Raw genomic sequence first — 24,082 nt, 5'->3', positions numbered from 1 at the left:
CAACCCATCCCAGCAACTCCTCTTCAGCTAGACCTGCCCTGCTGTACCATATCTGAGCGACTGGCCCTGCCATTGGAGAAGAAGGTGAAAAGTATCATGCCCACAGACAAGCAAACAACAAAGAACACAGAGCCTGCCTGCTCAGACGTAGCCAAATTAAAGGAAAAAAAAAGGACAAAACAAACAAATCTACAATCAATAAATGAGAAAAATAACTACTGAATGCCCCGAAGACAGCAGACAATATCAAAACATTTACAAAAACAGGACAGGATGGTTCGAGTCGGCATCCAAAATAAAACACCAGATGACTTTCCAGTAGAAGAAAAGGCACTAGAACTGCCTGATAGGGAATTCAAATCTCTAATACTCAGAATTATCCAAGAGTTGAAGCAAAAAGCAGACAAAAATGAGGAAAAAAATAGACAAATTCATGGAAAAGGCAGACAAATTCATGGAAAATACAGACAAAAAAATGGAATAATTCAGGAAAATAATGCAGGAACAAAATGCCAAAATAAATTCAAAACTAGAAATTACACAAAAACAACAATTAGAAATCCAAAGGATAAACAACAAGATTTCAGAAATGGACAGTGTCATAGAAAGACTGAGGAGCAGTTTTGAAATGGTGGAAGACAGGATCAGCGGAATTGAAGACAAACACTTGGATAGAACTCTGTTTGAGGAAAAATCAGAAAAAAGAACCAAGAAAAATGAAGAGACCCTGAGAATTATGTGCGATACAATCAGAAGCAAAAATCTGCAAGTGATCGGAGTTCCAGAACAGGGGGAGAAAACAGAAGACACAAAGAGGATCATTGAAGAATTGCTGACAGAAAACTTCCCCAATATCATGAAGATGAAAAGCTCAAAAGGTTTGATGGGAAGCCTAGGGGACAGTGAGTTGAAGATAATGGTGATGGAATAATTTGGAAAAGGACAGTAAGAATAGCAGCACAACTGGAAGAATGTAATCGATGTTACTGAATTGTACATGTAGAAACTTTCAAAATGGTGTAACTTTGGCTATGTATATTTTCACCAAAAAAAAGCTCCTCAAGGTCGAGAAGGGAGAGTGTTGACATGTCGTGGGGTTGTTAACCAATGTCATAAAACAATATGTGTACTGACTGTTTAATGAGAAACTATTTGTTCTGTAAACCTTCATCTAAAGTACAATAAAAAAATAAAAAAAAAAAAAGAAAATCACCAAAATAAACGATAAGAAAATCCATATACTGAAAGACTATCTCTTTAGTCTCTCAACATACGGGATCAGCAAGTAGTGGCAAACTGTCACCTAGACCAAAGTTGGAGAGGACTTGTTCCTTAAGGGAAGTTAAGATGCTCTTATCAGAAAACTATTCACTGAACAGGCAAACAAAACAAAAAACCGATTCCACTGCATGTACATATTCTGCTAAGGAGCTGACCCACTGCCCTGAAGAACCAGGAGAAGGATGAAACAATCCTGTCTCTGACCTATCTTCTAACAATTTGGGCTCTTGCTTCTTCAATTGTTCTAGCTCTATTCCTGTCTTAATTGTATCCTTCATTATTCTTCTCTCAGCCCACAAATATTCCATGTTTCTCCCTAACCTTCAAAATAGTCTTACTTTGATATTATTTCTACCTAATGCTGTATCCCATCTCCTTTCTTGACTACTAAACTTCTTGAAAGATAGTTAACATCCTCTGCTACAACATTTATATTTTCCACTTTACATTTTAGTTAGTTATCTTCCCAAGCAGACATTAGCTCTGTTTTCTGAAGGCGTAGGAAAAGAGTAAAGGTAAAAAGTTTAACACTGGCAGGAAAGCAAGGAGTTGAGGGAGTTATGGCAGGAAGTCTCTAGCCTCTTAGTTTAATTCAACAAATATTGACTAGATATATATTTCATACTATGTTGGTTCCTGAGAGCACAACAGTTTCTGCCTATATTGAGTTTTCTTGCTCTTATTTCCATAAAGAGGCACATTTCCATAAGTAGGAAATCACTATATAGCATAGCATATGCTAAAAGGGCAGACACAGAGTCTAAATGGATGGTCAGAGAAAGCTTTTCAGAAACGACATTTAAGGTGGTTAAGGTGGTTCTTGAAAAACATACACTAATTAGCCAGTTGAAACAACAGTAAATGCCATGGAGAGGAGGAAGGAGAATCGTTATATATTAGGAGAACTAAAAGTAATTCAGTATTGCTAGAATTTAGAGAGCCAGGAAGGCAGCAAAAACAAGGGAGGTTAGCAACACAGGGCACCATCAAACCATGGAGAACCATGACAAGATCAGGTCATGAAGACCATGAAAATAAAGATGTTGAGACTTTATCCCCTGAGAGAAATAAAGAGCTAGAGCTATTTAATTAGGGAAATGACATGATCAGATTTACACTTCTGGAAGATCACTCTAGTTACAATATAGAGTGGGGACTGCAATGAGGGTAGTGGGCAAGAATAGACATAGCAAGATTAGTTAGAATGCTTTTACAGTAATTCAGATAAGAGATGGTGGTAGTCTGCACTGAACAGGTAGCACTCAGGCTACAAAAGAAACAAAAATCACAAAGATATTAAGTAAGTCAAATCAATGGTTCTGGATAATTAATTCAATTTGGGAGGGGGGTGGTGAAAAAGAAAATTAAATCAAGGATAACAATCAGGATTCAGACTTGAGCAACTGGGTAATTCAAAGTTACATTCAAAGACAAAAAGGAACTGGTTTGGAAAGTAAGGAATAAGAAATATAAGGTAGTACTTGGGACTTGAGTAAAGCAGGAAAGGTTTGGAATATGTGATACGGAGCTAAACAAAAATTTAAGGAAAAGATTGTCTGGGGCCCAGATGATACATTCTCTATCATTAACATCTCACATACTTTGGACATGTTATCAGAAGGGACCAGTCCCTGGAGAAGAACATCATGCTTGGTAGAGTAGAGGGTCAGTGAAAAAGAGGAAGCCCCTCAAGGAGATGGATTGACACAGTGGCTGCAACGATGGGCTCAAGCATAACAACGATTGTGAAGATGGCGCAGGACCAGGCAGTGTTTCGTTCTGTCATACATAGGGTCACTATTGAGTCGGAACCAACTCAATGGTACTTAACAAACAATTTCTTTTCAACTTCATGTTACCCCAGGATGTGACTAACACACCACCTTTTTTATTAAATGTATTATTTTGTAAAGCACCTAAGGTTGCACACATGAAGTATGTAATTCATATAACTTCTACAACATAAACTCAGTACACGGTCAAAAAAAATTCATACTCTTCAAACTATGCTAGAAATGAGCTCAATGCCAGTGTATAAGTAATCAACAGTTACATACGATCACTGCAGACTTTGCATGAATGTCAACTTCTATTTTAATCACCAGGCACTTTAATGTAACACTTAAACTAGAACACAGTATATCAAATCTCAAACTACATCACAAGATTTAGAATTCAGTCTATAAATTAAACAGCACATGAAGCAATTTAACTAGCTTGTCCAATATGTCTTATCTAGTCTAATAATAGGAATATAAGAATTACCTGTATTTCTACCACCTAAAAGTAACCATTATTAATATTTTGGTGTCGTACTTTTAATCTTTCAAAAATGCATACGTATATGTGTTTATATGTGTGTTTTAATTGGGATCATAATGTATTTACAGTTTTATATTCTGCTTTTCTTAATCTTCATACTTTTTTGAATATATTAAATATCTTAAGTATCTTTTAAACTTTAGAACTTGGGGAAAAAAAAGTCTTGGTTCAAATACCAGATCTACTACTTCCTATGACTTTGGGTAATTTAATTCATCTCTCTAAGCTTCTTCTCCATCTGTAACATGGGTGTTATGGATTTAACTGTGTCCCGTAAAAATGTGTGTCAACTTGGCTAGGCCATGATTTCCAGCATTATGTGATTGTCCACCATTTTGTCATCTGATGTGATTTTCCTATGTGTTGTAAACCCTACCTCTATGATGTTAATGAGGCAGGATTAGAGGCAGTGAGGTTAATGAGGCAGGACTCATTCTACATTAGGTTGTATCCTGAGTCAATCTCTTTCGAGATATAAAACAGAGAAGCAAGCAGCGAGACAGGAGAACCTCATACCACCAAGAAAGTAGGGCCAGGAGCAGAGTGTGTCCTTTGGACCCAGGATCCTTGCACTGAGAAACTCCTAGACCAGAGGAAAATTGATGACAAGAACCTCACTCCAGAGCCAACAGAGAGAGAAAGCCTTCCCCTGGAGCTGGCACCCTGAATTTGGACTTCTAGCCTCCTAAACTGTGAGAGAAAAAATTTCTCTTTGATAAAACCATCCACTTGTGGTACTTCTGTTATAGCAGCACTAAATAACTAACACAACAGGGTAAATAAAACTTAAGCTTTCAATACTATTGTGAGAATTAAATAGGATAATATACATTAAACTAATTATACCTTGCCTGGCACACAGTAAATATTTAATAAACACTAAGTATTATTTTTATTTTATTTAAATGTCTAAGAGACGTTTAAAATGAGTATCAGTTATATTTTGAAGGACTAGTGAAAAAGACAAAAGATAATAAAATTATTACATGTGTAGCTTCATGAGCAATATTTAATTACCATTGGCTTTTCTATTCTTTTTCTTTTATCTGATAACTGTATTTCTTAAAGTAAGGGCAAACAATCAAGTTTTCCACAAGCATTTTGATTTTGCACCTGACTGCCAAATAAATGAAGAGTCTCCCTATGGCTAAGATATTTATTCAAAAATAAATATAAATCAGGTCGAAGAGCTTACTGTTGCACAGAAGAGTCCTAACACATAGAAAGTCATGGGAAAAGTTAGTCTGTAAGAGAAAGATTAACACCAGCATGAAATCATAAAATCCTAGAACTAAAACAAGAATTCAAAAACTAGCTGGTTCACTACTCTTATCTTCAGACAGTATTTCATCTTTCAACACCTCTCATCTTTCAACAAATACTATTTCATGCCTTTTTTAAAAAATAAAAAATTCCAGAAGTCTCCTTTTAATAAGTTACAATATATCATAACTGCCAGAAAATTATTCCTGCAGTCTAACCTAAATCATTCCTGGTAACACTAGGGTCCTTTCTTTCTTATCTTACTCTAATGAAACCAGTGAACAGCTGCTCACATATGGCTTTGTAACTTTTTGAATTAATAATAAAGTCACAACCAAAGGAACAGTTGTCAAACAAGCACAGACAGAGTAGTGAGACAGACTTCCCAGGAGAAAGGCCCCCACAGACATCTTACAGTACCTTCTGGACAAGTATCCAGCAACATGCAAACAAACAAACAAAAAAAGCTCAACCTGAATGGTATAGCCATAGAAGCCAAACAACATGATAATCAGGTAAAAAACAACTTTTATGGACAAGTTCCAAGGGGTGTGAAATAAAAATTAATCAACTGGGCTGCAGACACCAGGAGAATTACTGTAAGAGAAGAATTCAGTAGTTCCAGAGAGACTGACAGTGTTTTAACACATCTATGACTTAAAAATCCTCATTTGTTAGGCGTCAAGTTTTACGCTGCCTGGGACAAAAGTTCTTTTGAAAGTATTATTTTCCAGAAAATACTGTCACAAAGAGTACTTTTCATTTTGTTCTTTCATGCTTACAAGCCTCAACATAAGGACAATAAGCCAGACAATAGTTAAGTAGGTTGGCACCCATCCCAAATTCTCTGTTGGGCCACATACTAACTTTTCAGCTATTCAAATGTTTAAAATAAATAAATTTTGTTCAGAAATCATAGTAAATTATCGAGGATACTACACAATGAAGAAAGAAATGTTGAGAAAACCCAACATCCAATGTCCAAAAGAAAAATAAATACATTTCCAGATGCTACTTTCATGAGATAAAGCAAGATTAAGAAGAAGTAAGTGTTCAAAATATGTTCTTAGATCTAAGGGAAAATAAATAAATAAGAGCCATCAGCTTTATACAGTGAAAAGACAAAAAATATTTTCCTGCTGGTTTAAAAACACATTCTAAGGAGATTTAAAAGCCAAGCTGAAATACTGATTCTATTATGGTGTCATGAGCAATCAACAGCCTCTCTCTCTCTCTCTCTCTCACTGATTAAAAATAAAAACTTTTAGACAAAATACAAAAACAATCTGAGGACTCCAAAAAGTAAAGAAAAGCAGGTGCATTGTGGAGGGAAGTAAAAACGTGGAGAGGGACACACACAGGGTTGGTAGGAGGGGCTGAGTATCCTGAGGTGTTTCCCTTGTCTTTTCTCTCTCCACTCAGCATCAAGGGTAGACCCCAATCGCAGAAACGAATGACAGAGCAGCAGAGCAGGTAACAAAAACTCTGATACAAAATTTGTCTTTCTAGCCAGAAGAACTGGGGAAAAAGAGTTCCAGTGGCACAGAAACCATGGAGGAATCCTAAGGAGAATAACTGGTGAAGGGGACTGCCTAGTTCTGCGCACGAACCTGCACACGTCCTAAGTTCATCCCTGAGCTGTGAATGAATGGGCAGACCAAACCAGCACAGCAAAGGCTGTGAACACTTAACTGATGTGTAAGCCATGGCCCAAGTCTGACACAAACCCTGAGTGGCACACACCACTCAAAGAAGGGACTCAAACACGCATAGCAAAAGCTTTCAAAATTAAATTGAGTTTGGAACTATGACCCACTGGAGCTAAGACAGCTTATGGTCTGAATCCAACTAGATACAGTGCCTGCTAAAAGGAAAAAAAAAAAAAAAATTAGTAATCCCCAAAGGATTATAACACGACCAAGAGTTTATACAACATAACATTCACAATGTCCAAGACATACAAAGAACCAGTGAAGTACGTGAGACCACTTCTCAAAAGAAAACACAATCAACAGATGCCAATGCCAAGATAACTAAAATGCTGGAATTATCAAACAAGGATTTGAAAGCAGCTATTACAAGTATGCTATATGAGATAAGGATAAATGTTACTTTTACCATGAGATACAGATAAACACAGTTGAACAGAGAAGTTCTTAGCAGAGAACTTGAAACTACAAAGAACTAAATGAGAATTTCAGAACTGAACCAAATGGGAATTTTAGAACTGAAACAATATCTGAAAATAAAAACTCGATGGACAGACTCATAAGCAAAACCTAGATGACAGGGGACAGGATCAGTAAACTTGACGATTGATCAATAGATATTATTCAAACTAGAGAGAAAAAGAATTGAAAAAAACTTGAAGAAAACCTCTATACAGGGACGTACAGGGCAATATCAAAACTTCTAATATATATGTCATTACAGTCTCAGGATTAGAGAAAAGATTGAAATAGGAAATTTATTTGAAAAAAATAAAGGCCAAAATTGTCTCAAATTTGGTAAAAGACAAGCCAAAACAACAAACAAGCCAAACACACGACACACTTAAAATTTAGGTAATTATTTGACATTTATTTCACATGAACTCTGCTTTATTTTTAGAAAAAATACCAACAAGATATTTTCCCGCCAAATTATTTCCTCTCTTTGGGTTTTATCCCCATATTGCATAAGCAATCTTAGGTTGAAAGCATCTCATGATTTTACAGGGAGGAAAAAAAGATGAGAAAGAATATAGGCAACTGTACACCAAAACTTTGCCACCAATTGTATACAACTGGAGGATTTGTTGTTCTTTAATAAATGGCAGTAAGAACCTCACTGAAACATACAATAAGGCTACGGAAGCAAGATACTCTCATAACTCATAATTAGTAAATGATAACATTAAGATAAAGAAGAAGGAAGTTACTCAGGTTAATATATATATACATGTATCTGATAAAGAATGGAAAATATGATCAACTTTAAAGGTAAATATTTTAACCAAATTTCAAATTGTATAGATTTCAGAATCAGTTTAATAGTATATTAAAATCTGAGTTCAGTATCTAAAGTAGTATTATACTACAATCACACTTCAGTAAATGTTACTATGAGCTGTCCTCAGAGAGCTGGTTATGCATGAAATCAAACTTTGTAAATATAATAAATTATTATCTACATAAGCCTCCTTAGAACACAAAATTTTATGCTTTAATTCAACCCAGAAATGGTTGGCCATTTCCATAACGAGCTTTTAAAAAGCTACCTGCTTTTGCCAGATGAACAAGTCGAGGAAAAATCTCATAAAAAATGGGAACTTAAAACTTGAAAAATCAACAACAATAATAAAAAAGAAATACTCAAAATATGAAAATGGTATAAAGCTTCACCTAGAAAATTCTTAATATCTCATTAAAATAATTTATTATGTTTTTCAAATTTACCAAATTTCTTGAATAATTTCACTGTCATCAAAAAACACTGACTTTTGAAGGATACTACTTAGAGATTCCTACCATTTTTACTATGGAATAGTAGAACTGGGAAAAGTTAAAGGAACATGAATAAAGGAAATGAATAATACAAGGACTTTTACTGATTTGGCCCCCAAGCCCAGGTGCTAAACATATGTTCACAAGTTTCCCAAGTGAATTTTAAATCAATCATCCCGAGTAGTACATGATCAAATGTCCCAAAACTAAAAGAAATCACATGACAGGTCCAGAAAATTTTAAGTAATAAAAACTTTAAAATGAGTTTTGCCACTTCTGATTATTAAATTTTTCTCTGGGAATTTGTGGTATGAGTGAATAATAATCAAGCGTCCTCAAATGGAAAGGCTCTTTTGTTACATATGTATGTATCACCAGGGCTTTCCAGTTTGGTAAATTAATTAATTAATGGGTAGATGCATATTTCTCTTGCATTATCTTAGAACTAAAGCAGCTGGAAGCGACAGAAGTGGCTGGGGGACAAGTTAGTAGAAGGTGATATAGAAAAACTAGGAGAGAGTTTAAAGAGATAGGTATGAACCAGCATGTGTGGTCAGAAGTAGTGAAAACTGTTATCATGTTGAAGTGTGCAAGAGCTATACATATGCCTTGCATTACATTTTCTAGCTCAGATCTGTCTAAATAGTTGGGTCATAAATTCAAACAAAGTCCTCTAATCTCCTTTGATGGTTGGTTGATAATAAAAATTTTTGCATAAACGAAATGAAAAACCCTGCCCTGGCAAGACTGGATAAAGGAACACTCCAAATTTTTGTTAAATAGAAGGCAAAGAGAGAAGGCAACTTTCTGTCAGAAAGCTGAGTGAACTCACACAGGCAAACTTCATGAGCAGCTCAAGATTCTGTGTCCTGAGATACAGACCAGAAGGATGCTCCGTTATGGGGAAGAATGACCTATGTTGGCCAAGCAGTCAAGATGTTGGGGGAAAGAGGACTGCTACTTTCTAATGTATAAGGAGAAAACTCTGATAAACATATGAAGAGAAAGCCCTGATAAACTGTAAAGGAGATATTAGAAACAGTCCTTACAACACAGTCTTAATGAGCAGTATTTAGACAAAGAACAAAATGTTTTACCTTACAATCAAAAGCTTGCCCCTGGCTGCTGATTGTTTTGCATGTAATAGCTGAGGGTATGAGAAATTAGTGAAACAGGACTAACTTAGGAGTCCAAGCCTGAAATATGTCCCAAGAAAATCCTTAAGTAAATTAGACATATATCTTAGGTTGGGCATAGATTGAATTCAGTGAGTCAGGATAAGCAAGTTTCAGGGAACTGAGCAAACCTAGGTCATTATATCAGCGAGCAAAAGCTGACTGTCTTAGGGTAAAAGATACCTAACTGTGCCATCTTTCAGTTTCTCAAAAACATGAGGGCCCACGCATTACAGATGCATATTTATAGCCTTAAGAGAGCTAGCATCCTCTAGGCATAGATGGCAGAGGTTTTAATATCTAATATCCATTTATTTACTCACTCACTTATTCATATACTCATTCACTCAGATATATTCATTTTACTGCATGCTTATCATGCATGACTTTGCCAGGCTCTAGGAATACAACAATGAACAAGACTGACATGATCTCTGCAACCTGGAGCTTACACTCCTGAAGGAGAGGCACAAATTAAACAAATACATTAATAATTATTTAATTTAAGCACTAAAAAAATTGTACACGATGCTACAACGACAAAAACTAGGCTGGAGGATCAAGGACAGCTTTCCAGAAGACCTGACATTTAAAAGCAGGAATTCGAAGGACAAGTGGAAGGCAATTAAAGGGAATGAATGAGATGAGGTTGCACCTTTTGAGGCCCCTAATACTGGCTTTTAGTTTACCTTGCAAAAGGAAGAGATACATATGATAATAATAGCAGAGTCACACTGAGAGACCAGTCAGTTTTACTCCCAATTCTAATCCAGTACAGAAGACCCATCTTAGCTTCCCTAAGCTGTGACTTGACCACATACTGTTCTCCTTTCTGATTTACTTTACCAACTGTCTCCAGAAAAATGTGAGGCTATGCACTCAGAAATCTTGACAACATCAAAAGAGAAAGGTTGCAAATTAGTTAAACATAGATAAGAAAAGCTACTGTGAACAAATTCTGCAGGTAAACAGCGCATCAACCTAAAAGCTGATGAAGTACTCATGAGCAGACAGGGGACTGTTAAATTAGATAATGAAGAGTTCTAATTAGATAATTAAGATTATATCCTTGATATGTTGTATCTTAGTTATCTAGTGCTATTATAACAAATTCAACAAGTGAGTGGCTTTAACAAACAGAAACCAATTTTCTCATAGTTTAGGAGGCTAGAAATCCAAATTCCTCTAGAAGAAGACTTTCTCTGTTCGCTTTGGGGGAAGGTCCTTGTCTCTTTTCAGCATCTGTTCAGCATGGTTCCTTGGAGAACTCATGTAGCATGGCATCTATCTTCCCCCATCTATGCTTGCTTGGCTGCTTCCTTAAACTGCTCCATTATATCTCAAGAGATTGACTAAAAATATACCCTACACTAATACTGCCTCATTAACATAACAGAGAAAACCCTATTCCCAAATGGGATTACAACCACAGGTATAGTAGGTTTTACAACACATATTTTTTGGGGGACATTATTCAATCCATAATAGGTTGTGATGAGAATGGCACTTCACCTCTATGGTCTTCCTCCCAAAAAACCAGAAACCCTGATTAACCGTAAGAAAACAACAACTAAACTCAAACTAAGGGACATCATATAAAAGACCTGACTAGTACACTTCGAAATTGTCAAGGTCATCAAAACAAGAAAAGACTCATAAATTGTCACAGGTCCAAGAAATCGAAGGAGCCACAATGACTAAATGTAATATGATATCTTGCTTGGATAACATCCAAGAATGAAAAAAGGGCATTAGGGAAAAATTAGTGAAATCTGAATAAAATATGGAGTTTAGTAAGTAGATAGCGTGCAGGAAAGGGTTAACTCAGCAGGCCTGGGTTGCTCAAAATTCCAAAAAGAAGCCCGTCTTTAGGACTGCCTCTTGGCCAGCTCCAAGGAGATTATCTCTGAACCCTTAGAATAAAGAGTTTTTTTCGTATGCCTGAGGCCTTCAGCTAGGCTGTATTTATGCTGAATGCTTGTTTTTGTACACCTGAGGCTTTGGGCCATGCTGTACCAGTTTGACTAGATAAGTTTATCCTGACAATGTGATTTATAGAGAACACCTGTTCTTACTGTGAGATGGGGAACCAGAGTCTGAGTAGCTGAGGTCAGTCGTCATGTGGGTGCTGCGAACCTACGTGACTGACTCCCCATAAAACTCTGGACTCCAAGGGATGGCACACCCAGCAGCTTATACCTGGTTTCTCCTGTACTTTGCCCCCTGTGCCTTTTCCCTTTGCTGATTTTGATCTTAATCCTTCGGCTGTAGTAAGCTGTAACTATGAGTGTAACAGCTTCTGAGTCCTGTGAGTTCTTCTAGTGAATCATGAAGCTTGAGGGTGGTCTTGGGGATGCCCAGCCAAGACAGATAGTAGACAGACAGACATACAGACAGATAATAAAATTACAAACAACTTAGAGGTCTCCAGAACTTATAACTCCACATACTCTGCTACTCCCTGCCTATCCTCACCCCAGGCAGCCTTAATACTTATCTCAGGCCTATCAGGAATTCTCAAACATCTGCTAATTTTCATAATGAGTTTAAACAATCTTCCCCATTTTAGCATCATATCCCATTCCACCTTAGAGCATTCATCCTTCTCTTGGGTAAAAACAAGAAGAGAGTTAATTCTCAATATGATTTTTAAAAACCTATATTAAAAAACTGCGAAGAGTTTCTCTGAAGAGTACATGAAATTCTGATCTAGCAGTTTTAACATGGGACATTCTGATATGTCCTACATTGTGGCTTGGATGTAAATCATTAAATTGGGACATTTAAAAATTGTAAAATATTTCATGGCAGCATTGTTCACAATAGCAAAACGATGGAAACAACCTAGATGCCCATCAACAGATGAATGGATAAACAAACTATGGTACATACACACAATGGAGTACTATGCAACGAGAAAGAACCACAATGAATCTGTGAACCATCTCATAACATGGATGAAACTGGAGGACACTATGCTGAGTGAAATAACTCAATCACAAAAGGATAAATATTGTATGAGACCTCTATTGTAAAAACCCAGGAAAAAGTTCACACACAAAATGTAACAATCTTTGTTGGTTACCAGGGATGGGAGGGGTGGGGGGGAAATACTAAATAGGCAATAGATAAGTGCTATCTTGGGTGAAGGGTGAGACAGTACACAATACAGGGGAAACTAGGACAACCTGTACGAGGAAAGGTCATGGAAGCCCCACAGACACATCCAAACTCCCTGAGGGACTGAACTGCTAGGCAGAGGGCTGTGGGGACCATGGTCTCGGGGAACATCTAGCTCAATTGGCATGACACAGCTTATAAAGACAATGCTCTACATTCTACCTTGGTGAGTAGTGTCTGGGGTCTGAAAAGCCGGTGAGTGGCCATCTAAGATACTCCACTGGTCTCATCCCTTCGGGAGCAAGGGAGAATGAAGAGAACAGGATACAAGGAAAAGATCAGTCCAAAGGACTAACTGTCCACAGCTACCAAGGCCTCCACCGGACTGAGTCCAGTACAGCTAGATGGTGCCCGGCTACCACCAGTGACTGCTCTGACCAGGATCACAACAGAGGGTTCTGGACAGAGCTGGAGAAGGATGTAGAGCATAATTCTAACTCACAAAAAAAAGACCCGATTTACTGGCCTAAAGGAGATGGGAGAAACCTCAAGAGTATGGCCCCCAGACACCCTTTTAGCTCAGTGGTCAAGTTACCTCCGAGGTTCACTGTTCAGCCTGGGAGTGGACAGCCCCGTAAAACCAATTGAGACTAACGAGGTACAGGAGTCCAGTGACAAAGGCCAGAAGGCAGAAGGGGACAAGGAAGCTGGTGATAGGGAACCCAAGGGTGAGTAAGGATATTGTTGATGTGTTATGAGATTGTTAACCATTGTCATAGGGCAACATCTGTAGTAACAGTTAAATGAGAAACTATTTTGTTCTGTAAGCCTTCATCTTAAGTGAGAATAACAGCACAATTGGAAGAGCGTAGTCAATGTCACTGAACTGTGTATGTAGAAATTTTTGAAACGGTGTATCTTTGGCTATGCGTATTTTCACCAAAAAAAAAAAAGGTTGAGAATTTAGAGGGTTAATATGTTGTGGGGTTGTTAACCAATGTCATAAAACAACATGTGTACTACTGTTTCATGAGAAACTATTTGTTCTGTAAGCCTTCACCTGAAGTACAATAAAATATAAAAAATTAATTAATTAATTAATTAAAAGACCAATAAAAAAAAAAATTGTAAAATAGAGACCTTTGCTTCTGGCTAAGGAATAAAAGAGCTCAGATTTACACTTGGATCTGAAAAATAAAAAAATCTTAAAAACTCAACAAAATATATGAAGTATCACTTCTCATGAGACTGAACATCAGGCAATGAAGGGCAATAATCCTGGAGAGAAGGGAAACCAACAAAGCGAGTCCTATGATTGCACTACACTTGCTGCCTGAAGAAAGTTTACAGGTTGCAGCAACAATGAGGAACTCAGGCAGAACCTGCAGTCTCCATGAGTTGAGGAGATCTTAGGCTGGGAGTATGGGGAAGAAAAAGAAACTAAAGATTGCAAAGCAGGTTACTAGAGAGAGATACACAGGTAAGAGGGTCTCCATCAGGTATTGTTACCAGCAAATCAGGTAAGAAAAACCACACAAGGTCTGAGAAAAACAACTAAAAAGGACAGACAGAATGAAGACCAAAGCTCATAAAAGTTTGAGAACAGTGCCTGCTCCCCCAATAGCCAGAGTGGAATGTCATAAATCATAAGGCACCAGGCAGAGTACACAGAAGGGTCAGCAGTAGGAAAAAATTAACCTTAGACAAAACACTGTCCTGTTTCCACTTAATAAAATGTAAAGGATAAAGTATTTTCAGGTTCTTAACCAAATCCCAGAACAAAGCTCAAAAGTATTTTTATGTATACAAAAATGTCCAGTTCTGAACAGTGTAAAATTCACAATTTCTGGCATCTAATCAATATTATCAGACATGCAAAGAAGCAGGAAAATACAATCAATCCATTGTTGATGTTGTTGATAGTTGCCCTCAAGTCAATTCCAACTCAAGGCTGCTCCTAAAATCAATGAAATGAACCTGATTCAGAAATTGCATAGATGATAGAATTAGTATACAAGGACATTAAAGCAGTTATTATAAATATATTCCATGTGTTCAAAAAAAGAAAATACTAAAAACATTCAATAGAGAGATAGAATATATTTTTTAAAAAATTAAACTTCTAGACATAAAATCTCCAACGCCTAAAATAAAAAAAACCCTGGATAGGATTAATGACAGATTAGATATTGCACGGGAAAAGTTAGTGAACTGGTAGGCAAAGCAATAGAAACTACCCAACATAAAACAACAGGTGAAAGAAAACAGATAAAGGGAAGAAATGAAGAGAGCATCACTAAGCTTTAGATAACTTTAAGTGGACAAACATATGTGAGTATTTGGAGTCCCTGGTGGTGCAAACTCACCCAGCTGCTCCACAGGAGAAAGACCTGGTGATCTGCATCTGGAAAAATTACAGCTAAGAAAACCCTACAAGGCAGTTCTACTCTGTCATATGGGGTTGCGATGAGTCAAAAAAGACTCAACAGCACCTAACAACAAGTGGGAGAGAGAAGAGGGGAAGACACACTAAATATTTAAGGAAATAATGGATGAAAGTTTTTCAAATTTGATTAAAACTATAAACATACAAAAAAAAAGAACAATGAATCTAAAGCACAAAAAAAAATGAAGAAAACTACTGAAGTAAATAAAATTCAAATTTCTTAAAATTAGTGATATAGAGAAAACCTTAAAATTCAACCAGTGGGAAAAAAAAGATACATTTTATATGAAAAGCAAAGCAAATGATGACAGAAAAATCATTAAAGTATGGTGGGGGCAGGGTTGTTAACTTAGAATTCTTTATCTAGTAAAAATATGGATCTAAAACAAATATGAATTGAAGATTTTTTCAGACATACAAAAACTGAAAGTATTGATGACCAGCACATCTGCATTACAGGAAATGTTAAATCCTGCAGGAAGAAGGAAAATGATATCCGATGGGAACCTGAATCTACACAAAAGACTAACCAAACCAAAACTCATTGCCATCGAGTTGATTCCAACTCATCGCAACCCTATAGGACACAGTAGAACTACCCACAGGGCTTCCAAGGAGCAGCTGGTGGATTCGAACTGCTGACCTTTTGTTTAGCATCCATAAGCTCTTAACCACTGCACCACCAGGGCTCCACACAAAAGACTAAAAAGCACTAGAAATAACAACTAATTGAGTAAATATAAAGATAATTTCTTATTATCTTCACAAGGATATAGACTGTTTACAGCAAAAAGAATGACAACATACTGTGGGATTTACAACACATGTAAAAGTAAAATGTATAAAATAGCACAAAGGCCAGGAAGTGAACAATGGAAGTTGCTGTTGTAAGGTTCTTATATTACACATGTGTTATAATATCACCTGAAGCTAGACTGTGATAAGTTAAAGATGTCTTAAGGGAAATTTAAAAATACTTTGAACTAAACGAAAAAGAAAATACACCATATCAATTATGTGGGATATATCTAAAGCAGGGCTCGATGGGCATTTATAACACTGAATGCTTATATGAGAAAACAAGAAAGAAGTAAAATCAGTAACCTCAGCTCCCACCTTAAAAAACTAGAGGAAGAAGAGCAAATTAAGCCCAAAGCAAGCAGACAAAAAGAAACAATAAAGACAGGAACAGAAATGAAACTGAAAACAATGAAACTTCAAAAGCTGATTCTTTAAGAAGGTCAATAAAATTGATAGACCTCCATCCAGGATGACCAAGAAAAAAAGAGAAAAGATACAAATTACCAATATCACCAATGAAACAGGAGACATCACTACTCATCCTGCAAATATTAAAAAGAAAATAAGACAACATTATTGCCTTGGTCATCTAGTGCTGCTTAACAGAAATACCACAAATGGATGGCTTTAATAAAGAGAAATTTATTTTCTCACAGTCTACTAGTATACAAGTCCAAATTCAGGGTGTCAGCTCCCAGGGGAAGATTTCTCTCTCTGTTGGCTCTGGCGGAAGATCTTTGTGATACACCAGTCTTGCCTTGGTCTGGAAGCATCTCAGCACAGGAACCTCAGGTCCAAAGGATGCGCTCTGCTCCTGGCACTGCTTTCTTGGTGGTATGAGGTCCCCATGTCTCTCTGCTTGTTTCTCTTTTATATCTCAAAGGAGACTGGCTTAAGACACTATCTAATCTTATACATCTCATCAATATAACTGCTGCTAATCCATCTTATTATATCATAGTGATAGAATATACAATACATAAGGAAATCACATCAGACTGCAAAATGGAAGACAGTCACACAATACTGGGTATCATGACCTAGCCAAGTTGACAAATATTTTTTGGGGACACAATTCAATCCATGACAATTATGAACAACCCTACATCCATAAATTTGATACCTTAGGTGACGTGGGCCAATTCTTTAAGAGATTGTTGTGGCCGTTGTTGTTAGGTGCCATCAAGTCAGCTCTGACTCATAACGACCTTCTGCAAATTCAAGTTGAAACTGACTAAAATAAAGCAAGTCCAAGAGAGCTAAAGTATGAACCGGAATACACACCACCTGAATTTAGAGACTATTTCAAGAATACATTTGATGCAGTGAACATGAAAGTAAAAGGTCATTAAAAAGACAGAAAAGAAAGAAAAAACCAAAATGGATGTCAAAAGAAACTCTTTGCTCTTGAGCACAGCGTAACTAAAGCAAACAAAAGAAATAATGAGCCAAACAAAAGACTTCAAAGGGCAGCTCAAGAATGCAAGGTAAAGTATTCTAATGAAAATGTACGAAGATCTGAAGTTAGAAAACCAAAACGGAAGAACTTTCTTGGATTTCTCAAACTGAAAGAATTGGAGTGAAAATTCAAGCCCCAAGTTGTAATACTGAAGGATTCTGTGGGCAAAAAATTGAATGACTCAGAAATTATCAAAACAAGATAAGAAATACACAGAGCCACCATGCCATAAAGAATTGGTCAAATTTCAACTACTTCAGTAGGTAGCATATGATCAAGAACCACTGGTAATGGAGAAGTACAAACTACTCTGAAGGCATTAGCGAAAAACAAGGCCCCATGAATTGATGGAATACCAACTGTGATACTTTAAGAGATACAAACTATCAAAACTCACTCAAGAAAAAATAGATAACTTAAGTAGTCCTATATCTATTAAATAAATTAAATTTGCACTTAAAAATTCCAAATAAGAAAATCCAAGTCAAGACAATTTCAGTGGAAAACATTTAAGGAAGAAATAGTACTAATTCTAGACAATTTCTTCCAGCAAACAGAAGAGAGAACACTTCCTAACTCACTGTATCAGGCCAGCATTAACTTAATACCAAAACCAGACAAAAAACACTACAAGAAAACTACAGACCATTATCCTTCGAGAATACAGATGACAAATCCTCAATAAAATATTAGTAAATACAATCCAGCAATATATGAAAAGGATAAAATATCATGGCCAAGTAGAGTTCATTCCAGGAATACAAGGTTGAATCAGCATTTGAAAATCAATGTAATTCACCATATTCACAGACCATATGATCATCTCAATGGATACAGAAAGAGCATTCAACAGAATTCAGCAGCCACTCACAATAAAAACTCTCAAAGAATTACGAATATAAAGGAATTTTCTTAACCTCATAAAGGACATACACAAAAAAAGAGTAAAGCTAATATACTTAATGGTGAGAGACAAAATGATTTTCTCCTAAGGATCAGGAATAGGGTAAAGCTGCCCTCTGTCACCACTCCTATTCAGCACTGTACTAGAAATCCTAGCCAGTACAACAATGCAAGAAAAACAAATAAAAAGCTCACAAATTGAAAAGGAAGAAATAAAACTATCTGTATTCACATATGACATGACTGTTCATATAGAAAAGTCCAAAGAATCTATAAGATGAGCTCCACAACTAATAAGTGAATTTAGCAAGATCACAGGATATAAAGTCAATAGTATTTCTACATACTATCAATAAACAACCAGAATCTTTGATTTTAAAAAATATACCATTTACACTAGTAAAATGATTAACAAAATATGTATAAGATCTGTATACTAAAAACTATAAAACACTTATGAAAGACAGCATATAAGATCTAAACAGAAAGATCTACCACGTTCATGGACTGGAAGATTCTATATTATTAAAATGTCAACTCTCCCAAATTTGATCTAAAGATTGAATACAATCCCAACAAAAATCGCAGCAATCTATTTTTTTAGGGTCAACAAAATTCTAAAATTTATGTGAAGTAAAACACTGAGGAACCAATTCAACAAAAGAAATACAATACTTATTCTCTGAAAACTACTAAATGTAGTGGAAAAAAAGAATTCCTGGCAAAAACAAAAAAGAAAGTAAAGAAGATCTAAATAAATGGAAGATATCTCACATTCATGGATGGGCAGATTTAATATTGTTACGATGATCATGCTCCTCAAATTTATCTACAGGTTCAATGCAATTCCTATCAAAATCTCAGCTGGCTTCTTGGCAAAAATTGCAACCTGATCCTAAAATTCATGTGGAAATTCAAGGGACCCACATTAGTCAAAACAGTTTGAAAAACAACAAAGCTGCAGGACTCACATCACAGTTCCTGATTTTAAAACTTACTACAAAGCTACAATAATTAAAACAGTGTAACACTGGCAAAGTATAGACTTAGAGAATTAGAATAAAATGAAGAGCCCAAAAATAAACCCTCATATTTATGGTCAATTAATTTTCAACAAGGGTGCTAAGATCATTCAATGGGAAAAGAACAGTCTTTTCAACAAATAATGCTGGTACAACTGGACAGCTACCTGCAAAAGAATGAAGTTGAACTCTTCACACTATATGTAAAAATTATCCCAAAATGGATATAAGCTGGGATGGATGACCCAATAAGTAAGGAAAGCACCTGCTTAGGGCATCAACAAAACAGGGGCACCCATTGTCTAAGGCAAAGACCCACAGATGCCAAGCAGACAGGACACAAGGGAAAGTGAGCACAGTAAAAGTGAGCCCACAACGATTCAAGAAAGACTCAATTCATCATCCTTATTATGTATGGAAGCAGATACTGTTCAGCAGCTTAACTGTGACAAAATCATTGAAGAATGTGTAAGAGCATCCATCTAAGATACTCCACTAGTCTCACCCCTTTGGGAGCAAGTGAGAATGAAGAAAACAAGATACAAGGGAAAGATTAGTCCAAAGGATTAATGGACTACAACTACCATGGCCTATGCTAGACTGAGTCCAGTACAACGAGATGGTGCGTGGCTACCACCACTGACTGCTGTGACAGGGATCACAACAGAGGGTCCCGGACAGAGCTGGAGAAAAATGTAGAACAAAATTCTAACTCACAAAAAAAGACCAGACTTGCTGGCTGGATAGAGACTGGAGAAACCCCCAGAGTATGGCACCCGGACACCCTTTCAGTTCAGTAATGAAGGCACTCCCGAGGTTCACCCTTCAGCCAAAGATTAGACAGACCCATAAAACAAAACAAGACTAATGGGACACAACAGCCCAAGGACAAGGGCTAGAAGGCAGGAGGGGACACAAAAGCAGATAATAGGGAACCCAAGGTTGAGAAGAGAGAGTGTTGACATGTCACAGGTTTATTAACCAATATCATAAAACAATATATGTACTATTTCATGAGAAACTATTTATTATGTAAACCTTCATTTAAAGTAAAATAAAGGAATATGTAAGAGCAAGGAATAGAAAGCAATGTTTTTAATTATAACGTTAGAGAAGAAAGTTCTAACAAAAAAAAAGTAATTAGTTGTAATATTTGTTTTCTGATCATCACATTTTCTTTTACGACATCTTTTCATTTGTTCATTTATAATTACAGCATTGACTATGAAACAATCATCAAAACTGAAGTATGAGCCATTTAAAGCAAAATTTTCATTGAGAGAGAGCAACAGAATTTTGCATTGTTGAAACAACTAAGTTCACTGACTCATTTTCTTTGTTGTATATGTGGAATATTCTTTTTGTTGAAAATATAGTGTGTAATAAAAATCTTAGTACCCAGTATCCACTAAAAATTTTATAATCCAGTTCATCTCATTCAACAAAAATAGCATATGTCACTTTTGTATTCGATCGCTAATATTATAGTCACATTTAAAAAGAAGTTATATCATGTACACCTAAGACACACACACACGTATATATCAAACTCAGATATCCCATTTGAGTGTGTGAGGAAGCAAAGAGTGCATCACAGATTATCAGCATGTAGAGCCCTCACATGCCTTAATCTGGAACTGATATGAGACCTAAATGTTAAGGGTTAAAACTATAAAACTCTTAAAAGAAAACACTGGGGTAAATCTTCCTGACTTTGTGTTTGGCAACAGTTTCTTAAATACGACACCAAAGCATATGCATCAGAATTAAAAACTGTAGACTTAATCAAAATTGGAGTAAAATTTAGACTTAATCAAAACTAAAAAATTTCTGCTTCAAAGGACACTGTTAAGAAAACAAGAAAAGGACTTCAGCAAATTGGCACTCTAGGCAGAAGCACCACAGTGTCCCTCTACAGCAAAGATAAAAAAAACTAAGCCGAACAGAGAAAACAACAATCCTGAAACCCTAAAACATCAAATGAAAAGATAAAGAACTCAGCCAAGCACCAAATGGAGTGAGAAAACTGACAGAGAAGAGACAGCCAGGAGAGATTCATGCAGAGGTACCCTATCAGCTAACACAGTGCGGATCCACCATCTTGGACCCCTATCAGAGACCAGCAGCTTCACGGAGCTTCCACCAGGAGACAAAACAACCAGTAATTTGCGACATATGCTTTACCACCCCCCACCCTTCTTCACCCCCACTAGGCCTCCTCTGCTTCCTGCGGCCACAATCTCTTGTCCAGGAAGCACTGCCTGCTTGGATTCCACCCACCCGGATGTGCCAGCTCTCTCAGTGCCATTTGCTGGCTGCTGGTGTTGCCTTTTTCCGCTTCTTTTGATTTCTTCCTTACCTCTCACCACCCCTCCCTTCTTTTCCTCAAATACCTGGCTCCGTGCGCCATCTTTGCTTCTTCCTGAGGGGATGCAGAGCTCCAGTAATTTTTAATCTATGCTTTCCCACCCGCTACCCCTCTTCACCCACACTCGGCCTCCACTGTTTCCCACGGACACAGTCTCTTGTCTGGGAAGCACCAGCTGCTTGGATTCCACCCACCTGAACGGGCTGGCTCTCTGAGTGCCATTTGTTGGCTGCTGGTGTTGCTTTTTTCCACTTCTTTTCATTTCTTCCTTACCTCTCACCACCTCCCCGACCTTTCGCTCAAATACCTGGCTCCATGTGCCATCTTTGCTTCTTCCTGAGGGGCTGCACAGCTCTGCTAATTTGTGATATACGCTTTCCCAACCCCTACCCTTCCTCACCCACACTCGGCCTCCTCTGCTTCCCACAGACACAGTCTCTTGTCCAGGAAACACTGGGTGCTTGGATTCCACCATCCCACACTAACAGGCTCTCTGAGTGCATTTGTTGGCTGCTGGTGTTGCTTGTTTACCGCTTCTTTTGATTCTTCCTTACCTATCACCACCTCCCCTTCCTTTCGCTCAAATACCTGGCTCCGTGCACCATCTTTGCTTCTTCCTGAGGGGCTGTGGAGCTCCGGTCGAGTGTGGAGCTACTTCCCGCTCTGGGCTGCCGCGCTGGTGGGATCCTGGGGCTTTTCTTCGTTTGTTTGTTTTGAATTGTTTGTTTGTTTTCTTTTGCTTTTCTTCAGTTGGGAGCCCGTTCTGGCCAGGCAGTGCTGCGTGGCTTGGAAACTACCCCCTCAGCTTGCACAGACGTGCAGAGGGATCCCTGAGAGCATTTCTGTTTTTGTTGGTTTCTTTCTTTATTTCTTTTTTTTCTGTTTTATGGGGGCTTTTCTTCTTTTTTTTTTTTTTTAATTGTTTTCTATTCTTTTCCCTCTTTTTCCCTTTTTGTCTTTCTTCATTACTCAGTTTCTTGTCTGTCTGTATCTTCCTTCTATGTTCCCTGAATACCGGGCATTCTATACCTCTACGCCTTCTAACAAGGCTTTACTGCAACACCAGAGAACAACTTCTCCAGACCTCATAGCCGCACCAGTGGGATCCCTGGGAACTTTGCTGTTTTTAACCTTTCCGATTTTCACTTATTATTTTCTTTTCTATTTTCTTCTTCCTCTTCCCCTTTTTGTTTTTCTCCATGTCATAGTCTCTCATCTCTCCACTCCAATGGCAAGCTCCCCTAGCATTCTTTCTTGTTTGTTTGTATGTTTTTGGCTCCTGTCCCTATCTACTCTCTCCCATATCCATCCTAGCTCCATACATAACAATCCCCCTACTACATCCTGCCTACCTGCACCGTGCTCTTAACATCACACCACCAAGCAGCACAGGCACGGCCTACTAGAACCTACCCTGCACTGATTACAGACCCTCCTTGGTGGCTGCACTAAGTGCCACAAACAACCTGTCCAAATAACTCTTATTCAGCTAGACCTGCCCTACCATACCATATCTGAGTGACTGACCCTGCCAACTGGAGAAAGACCAAAAGTATTGTGCCCACAGGCGAGCAACAACAAAGAACACACAGCCCGCCTGCTTAGACATACCAAAATTTAAAAAAAAAGTGACAAAACAAACAAACCTACAATCAATAAACGAGAAAAATAACTACTGAATGCCCCGAAGACAGCAGACAATATCAAAATATTCACAAAAACAGGACAGGATGGTTCCAGTAAGCGTCCAAAATAAAACACCAGAAGACTTTCTACTGGAAGAAACGGCACTAGAACTACCTGACAAGGAAATCAAACCTATAATGCACAGAATTCTCCAAGAGCTGAAGCAAAAAGCAGAGAAAAATGAGGAAAAAAAGACAAATTCATGGAAAATACAGACAAAAAATCAGAAGAATTCAGGAAAATAATGCAGGAATAAAATGCCAAAATAAATTCACAACTAGAAACTATACAAAGACAACAATTAGAAATCCAAAAGATTAACAACAAGATTTCAGAACTGGACAGTGTCACGGAAGGGCTGAGAAGCAGATTTGAAACGGTGGAAGACAGGATCAGTGGAATTGAAGACAAACACTTGGATACAACTCTGTTTGAGGAAAACTCAGAAAAAACAACAAAGAAAAATGAAGAGACCCTGAGACTTATGTGGGATACAATCCAAAACAAAAATTTATGAGTGACTGGAGTTTCAGAACAGTGGGAAAAACAGAAAACACAGAGAAGATCACTGAAGAACTCATGACAGAAAACTTCCCCAATATCATGAGAGATGAAAAGGTGGCAATCCAAGAAGTACAATGAACCCCATATAGGAGAGACCCCAAAAGAAAATCACCAGGGCATATCATAATCACACTCGCCAAAACCAAAGACAAACAAAAAATCCTGAGAGCAGCTCGTGAAAAACAAG

General features: G+C 37.3%; 1 protein-coding gene across 3 annotated transcripts in view; it reads right to left on the bottom strand.

Annotated features, from left to right (window-relative positions):
* AFG2A (AFG2 AAA ATPase homolog A) overlaps positions 1 to 24,082 on the bottom strand; it is a 355,632-nt gene that overhangs the window by 277,101 nt on the left and 54,449 nt on the right. The window lies entirely within an intron of this gene.

This window comes from Trichechus manatus, unplaced genomic scaffold (genome assembly GCF_000243295.1).
Source record: "Trichechus manatus latirostris isolate Lorelei unplaced genomic scaffold, TriManLat1.0 scaffold00174, whole genome shotgun sequence".
In the NCBI taxonomy this organism is placed as follows: Eukaryota; Metazoa; Chordata; class Mammalia; order Sirenia; family Trichechidae; genus Trichechus; species Trichechus manatus.
The sequence above is the reverse complement of the archived record's forward strand: the minus strand, read 5'-3'. Positions and strand labels throughout refer to the sequence as shown.